This window comes from Seriola lalandi, unplaced genomic scaffold (genome assembly GCF_002814215.2).
Source record: "Seriola lalandi dorsalis isolate HSWRI2012SDOR001 ecotype SW California unplaced genomic scaffold, Sedor1 jcf7180002054735, whole genome shotgun sequence".
Lineage (NCBI taxonomy): Eukaryota > Metazoa > Chordata > Actinopteri > Carangiformes > Carangidae > Seriola > Seriola lalandi.
In genome coordinates, this window is record NW_019525288.1 from 442,159 (window position 1) to 449,234 (window position 7,076).

The window sequence follows — 7,076 nt, forward strand, 5'->3', positions numbered from 1 at the left end:
TTTTAGTATGGGGGTCAGAAAATAGGGCTTTTACATAAAAACATTGAAAAAACAGTTTTGTTTTAAAGCCTTAGTAATGCTGATATGAGTTTTGCGAGGTTGCTGACCTTGACTGACTGAATATTTTTAAGTTGGCTTACACTGGATTTTACACCATGGTATTTACAATGGTTGGTGGTTATGCTAGAAATGTACACACTTACTAAATATTCTGTCAAACTTCACTTTAAGAACAAAGCCTCCGTTTTTTTATGCAAAGTAAAACAAGATGTTTGTGGGTTCAGTGTCCAGTTCAGAAATCCGTTAGGCCTACAAGGTCAACAGCCTGTGCTGCTTCAGTCCACCTCACCAGTGTCGGACTGAATCACACAAAGTGAATATCTAAACTCACAATCTACCACCTACATTCTTCGTATGCATTCAGTATTGCTGTGGAATGACTTCTGTACATCTGCAAGCTATAAAAATAACCACACACATGGTATTTTGCCGTCGTGGTCGTATTTTAAGTCATTTTTTTGTTACATTAGAGTTTTCAGTTTTTAACTTCTTGGTTACTTGAAGACAGCGTGGTAGCAAGTAGGACTAAATATTAATGACCAAAGCCACCAAATCAATTTAATCCATCGCGCTGCGCATGCAGACAGACTTACATACATTGTTTCTCCTTTCCTCATAGAGTTCAGCAGAAAATCACGGAAGGAGAGACAATCATGCAATGTGAACACCTCTGTCAACGTGTGTTACATATATGTGCTGCATTGAAGGTCAGTGCCTCGTACTTCTACTGTGAAATATTTGGCTGATCATAAAGGGGCTACCATTTGCAGAGTTGCCGTGCATGCAAAATTTCAGGTCACTACCACTGGGAACCAATAATGCCTTTGGCTAAGCAACAAGATGCAAATACATCTATTCAAATTCCCACCACTCCATACACATTCACGCTTACACAAACACTCACACAACAATCTCATCTCAACACGCCACGCTGCAGAATTAAAATACATCGCATTCATTTCGGTCTTGAATAAGTCACCGTCCCTGGGCCATATTTGATCTGAGACAAGTTTGGATCCATATTGCTGTGTTCCCTTTTCTTTTTTTTGTCCAAGTAATGAAACTTATCTAAGATATTCTACATAATTAAAATCGAAATTTTAATGTTTACCCACCATGTTTGCCCATTGATGTTTGGCAGCCTCTCAATCCAGTGGCAGGCCCAGATTACCTATCTCACCCAGGCAGTCATAAAGCTAATGGCAGACAGGCAGCATCCGCCACTCCAGGCTGTCGAGCAGACGGAGGGTTAGTCAGAGTTAGGAGATCAATGCACTTATATGTCACACCCAGAGCTCTAGATGTTTCCCCTCAGGCACTAAAGACAGAGTTTACATAGTCACCTGGTGTTTAACTGATAAAAGATGGTCGAGAGAAGACGGATCATACTGTACGCAGCAAAGCCAGATAGAAACCCTCAATATCACACCAGCACATTCAGTTCAATTTCAGCCTGTTAAAGCCACTGGGGCAACCCAAATATCATCCATCCTGACACTGTCCGTCACACTATACATAGAACGGCGAAATTAGCACAAATGCAGCACTGGCCATCAGTGTGAAGTATGGTGGCAGTAGGGCGATTATTTACGGGCTGCATTACTTTCTGAAGACCTGAGCTCTGAGTCACTGACCGAGCCTGATAATTAATTCCACACTCTACAGAAATATTATGAAGCAGGACGACAGAATGACAGATGTAAAGCATGAAGCACATTGTCAACAGGGTGACTGGATTAAGCTATTGTGACTCTTTCATTATGCAGCATTTTTACGTGAATGAATTAAGACTTTAAATAGGTGGCTGTTTCTGTTTTTTTTTTTTGTTTGTTCGTTTTTTTTTGTTTTTTTACAAACAACACCTTGTTTGAGGGTAAATTGAGGGAAAATTGAAGAGACATGAGGTACAGTAGTTTGATTTACTGGTGTGTAATCAGAGTATTTGTTGTTTTCTGTCTGCTCTTTGTTTGTCCCAGAGCTCAACTTCCTGTAGATACAAGAGGTAGGGGGGGGGGGGATCTGACAGTAAGAGATAACCTGCTATCAGCGGGCCTTCTATTTTTAACAGCAGGTGCTAGTAACACATGACGTGGAGCTCTTGTTATCAATATTTATGGAACAAAGATTAAGACAGAGTAATGATACACACGGCCCCGACTGGATCCATCCTCGCTTAATAGTTGTCATTACAGCGAGGGGGAGGAAAGTGCTGATAGACTCAAAATTTTAGGCTGGCACTCTACATTTTAGTAATGTTTCCAGAGACCAGACAGGGCCCAAATGTGATTACCAGATGTAAACAGGGAAGTATGATCACTGCAGTGTTAAAATGGCTTTCACAATTTTCTTTTTTGTTTTTTTCTTTTCTTTTCTTTTCTTTTCTTTTTTCTTTTTTTTGTGATTAATTTTGTACAGTTGTCGTTTGAGAGGGAGGAGCTTTCGATTAATTTTCAGGCTCTTATAGGCAGATTGCTGGCAGATCCTTGGATTCATTCACACCAGATCCCATCTGAAATGCAGGTACAGAGTAATAACAACAAGTGGTGAAGAGCCAACCGCTAAAGAGCGACACTGTGGCTATTCCTGCTATCATTCCTACATTATACATCTTCTTTGCTGTGTTTGCTGAACCTAATGAACATCAATATCTACACCAATCTCAGTCGTTCTTTACAGACCACAAAGATCTGTAATGGTGCACCTTCATCTCCAAATTTATCCCACAGTGCAGCCCGTTGGCTACACATCTTAATAACACTCCCTCTGCCAAAATATATTCCACTCAAACACTTAAAAGTTCCAAGAGTAAGCTCAAAAGAGGTGAAGTATCTTGGCAGACCACAGAGCAAAATGCCATGCAGTCATATGCAGCCCAGGGGATGAAGTGATTGATCTGTGACCTCGGTCTCAGCCATAAGATATTGTGGTGAAGAGTGCGGGGGAGGGCATGGATAGTGGAAAAGGGACGAGCATGAGTCAGTAACAGAGTCTGCGAAAAGCTGTGGGAGCAGAGGAAGTGTTAACAACATCACAAGTAGGAGCAAGTCAAGTTACCACGTCAGGAAGCAAAAAGGACTGAGAGTAGGATGATGGTAGGAGCCCAAGGTGATGGGACACATACATCCCTAATCATTTAATCATGTGCAGCGAATGAAAGGGAATTGTTCATCCTCAGCATGCTGTCCACGCCGAGGTGATATGTGTTACCTCTCTCTTTACGTCACTCCTTTTTATTAGTAGCCTGTAATGAGTAGCCACTGTGTGAAAAACCTACATTTAGAGAGGAGGGACTTCAAGGATAATAAGCTATGTGTGACTCTCAAGTCCTGCACTTGTTGCCTGTATGGTAGATGAAAAAGTACATATTTCTTGGCAAAAAATAATTATAATTAAAAAAAAATGATTCTAATTTTATCTGATTATGCCATCTTGTGTCTTTAAGACAGAAATGTATTTACACAAACTGCACAGAAAATAAGTCTTTTTTTTTGGCCACTGCCTCTACAAGCAAGATGACAGAGTACATGCGTAGTCAGACCAAATTAGAATCAACTATATTTGCCAAGAAAAGACTTTTTTAATGTGTTAGAAGTTTTGCTACAATATTGATAAGTGACAATGACAACACAGCAACTTGCATCTTTTCTCTTTCTCTCTCCTTCCTTAGTCATGAAGCTGCAGAGTCAAAATTCAAATCAGTGCATCTATCAGTGCTTGTGTGGTGACAAAGGGACAGTGTTGCCCCCCCCCCTCGCCCCCCTCCCTCCCTTTTCCACCCATGATTCACCTACAGAGGCAGAAGGCAAAGTGTGCGCCAGAGCAGCAGGTCTGAGTGGCATCGAGTTACCCATAACACTTTGATGAGCAGCTTTTTTTTGTTGTTGTTTTGTGAGAGAAGTCCAAGGATTTGTCAGGTGGGTGCTATTGTCTCTTTGCAGACGCACGCCTACAGGTTCCAATAACGCACCACCCATGCAGCGTGATTTCCATAAACTAACCAAACAGTCATTTCTGACACAAGAATGACACGTTTCTTTCAAACACTCTAGAAAGTTTGGGATGCTGGCAAAGAGTCAGGCAAATATCACCTATTACTCATGTTACTTAGTACATTTGGGGCTTCACTTGCAAGCACAGCGCTTCGTCACTGCATAACAATCAGATGGCTGAGTGTTGGCAGTGCAACTGATGGAATTTTACTGAAAACAGATTTCGCCTTTGAACTTCCAGATATTCCTGATCGAAAATTCTCATCCCCGGCTTGCAACGCTCTGATCGCTTCTCTCAGTGTAACTGTGGCTCTGGAGGACGTGGATTAACTTTTTGATTTCTGTTGTCATCTATCCGAAAACAAAAGAAAAAAAAGGCAAACGCAGCACTTTGACAGAATTTGACAATGTAAGTATATATGAGAGTGTTTGGTCCAGCCAAAATACAAGACAGAAAGCGCGGGGGGGTGGCGGAGGAGGGTGTGGGGGGGTCATTTTGAGCAGCAACAAGTTCCTCAAGAACTTGACAGGCAGACACAGGGGCGCTATTAATGTGATATTTGTTTTGTAAACGCGACCTGGCTGTGCATCGTCCATGTCCGAAAAATTTAAATGACCAGTTGTGCGAATGCGTAATGGGCCTATGGCCCTTCGCCAAAGAGGGAGTTAACAGTGTAAAACACAAACACGTGAATGTGGATATGTCTCAGAAGTTTTTATGTTTCTGTCACATGCGGATTTAAAGATTTGAGGCAGTTGAACGAGCGATCAGTCAGGAACTAGTAGCCCCATAAACTTGGACTGCCGTCGCTTATTTCAATCACGTAAGACCCCTAATGGCGTTGTCCGGGCGAGGGTGTTACGTATATCTGTACAAGCTTTTCTGACAACGCAGGGTTGTTGATATTTGTCTTTTACTGTAGAGCCACCAAGGTGTTGCCTAAGAGAGTTTAAGCACGCCGATATTGCAAAGGGTTATTAGATTCATAAGTCAGCGAAGTGGTGGGCGATCTACTGAGCACAGCAGAAGTTCTCATATGATGACTTCAAACAAGACACATTACCTACCAGCATCTGTTGGAGTGAGTGGATATTAAGACACTTCTATCTCCAGGACAGCGTAGGGGAAAATGGTAAGTAGCAATGGAAACACGCAGCATATAAGAGATGATTACCAGTAAATAGTCGTGCTTGCTGTTTAGTCTGGCAACGCATTGCTGGAAGGGTTGGACTCAGTGGCTACTTGAGAAACTCAGTATCGAGACCCATGTCTGATGAGGCTGATGTTGACAAAGCTTGTGTGAAAAAAGACTGTGTGGCATTTCTCGGTTAAGGATATGCCGGTACAGTGAGAGAGGTAAGGAAATATTACATTGTGTCTGCGCGCAATGTGTGGATGTGATGTAGGATATAGGCTGTCTTGGAGAGGCTGTAGTGTGTGTTGGCAGTGAGAGCTATACATTTTATGCATGTATGTATGTTCTTTTCTGAGCCTGTGTTTAATAATAAGGATTATAAAAAGCAACATGTGCCACTTACCTGTGACACTTGTCATAAGCGTGACATTAAGAACAATAGGGATCAGTATCAGCGCTGCCAGTTGTAATTTGACATGAGAGTGGAGCCTTTTTTGAGGCGACTATACACTGAATTGAACCGGCATTTGTGATATAGGTGCTGTTATCTGGAAGGAAATGTCCGACTAACATGTGATCAAATATTAACAGAAGCTGGTTTGGCAAGAGGGGGGAAAAAAATACACGTGACGAGACGCGGGGAAGCAGCTGAGTAAAAAAAAAAAAAAAAAAAACAGTTTAAAGTGGGCACTCAAACAAAAGTATATAGATATTTTCTTGGCCCCTCATAGTTACCCTGGCTGTGTTATGCTTTCAGCACGTTGGACAGAGGCACCGGAGTCGTGCATGGACTAAAACACCGAGTGGACGCCAACTCTCTTTCTCTCTTTTCCCAGCCCCCCTTTGCCAAACCTGGGATTGTTTTTTCAACTTTTGGTAAGCTTATTCTGAGGGAGCCTGTGGTCTGTAAACGGAAAATAAACGGGATTTTAAAGAGGAAGGAAAAAAAAGAGCAATTAAAAAAACAGGATAAAGGAAAAAAGAAAAGCGCTTGCCATTGAGAGCCTGTGCTTTAAAGATGTGTTTTTTGTAGAGCACTGTGAAAGTTTAAATGTTAGGGCGTCTGGTCTTTTGCACACCACATTCTCGGTACCTATAAGCCCCCCCACACTGCGCTAAACTTTGGGACATGCAAGTCTTGGTCGCGGAGATCTAACCACGCACATAGTGGTTGTCAGCCCTTGTAAAGGTAAGAGCACAATCCATTGTTTTCATGTCACTCTTTTGTTCCTGTCGTCTTTACGGGGCTTCTTCTGGCTTTTCTTAAATGAACTTCGGCTTTAAACTACAGCATGCAGCCCTTGCCTTGGCAGTGTGATCATTGTGGGCATCAGTGACCGAAATAACTCCGAAATGAAATCCGATCCAGGTGACCAATATCTCGTAGACTATCATTTCTTTCCTTTTCTTTTCTTCTTTCTGAAAATGGAACTTAGGCTGTGGGTTTTTACAAAAAATTAAACGTGGATACGAGCACCTTCATATAAGGTTTGAGTCATGTGAAACGTTTGAACTGGGACTCGATTTCGTGCTTGGGATTTTTTAAAACAAAGCTTTTGAAGCGTTTTTGGAGTTTCCGAACACTGCCTGCTGCAACATAATTTGCGTAATCGTTGCGTTGTGCCTAATCATGCTCCCAATATGGGACTTAAGACGCTGCAGTGATCCTTCCAGCCTGCACGAACTGGAGTACTGATGCTGGTGCATTGTAAAAATGTCTGGAGAAACCTCTTGTCTATCTATCTATCTATCTATCTATCTATCTATCTATCTATGCTTATTTTTTCTTGTTTGATCTGCTGCATTCATGTTTTGTCTTGATGTCAAACCCTCTGGATTTTGTTATCGACCAAAAATAGCCCTACTCTTTACCCCTCCACCCCCCCCCCCC

At 42.0% G+C, this 7,076-nt stretch overlaps 1 protein-coding gene across 2 annotated transcripts in view; it reads left to right on the forward strand.

Annotated features, from left to right (window-relative positions):
• The first annotated feature begins 5,891 nt into the window (after positions 1 to 5,891).
• The window catches only part of bdnf (brain-derived neurotrophic factor), a 14,191-nt gene continuing 13,006 nt past the window's right edge, over positions 5,892 to 7,076 (forward strand). The window contains exon 1 of one of the 2 annotated variants that reach the window (XM_023424310.2): positions 5,892 to 6,061. The gene's annotated coding sequence lies outside the window, so the exon portion shown is untranslated. The other variant, XM_023424308.2, reaches the window with a different exon arrangement.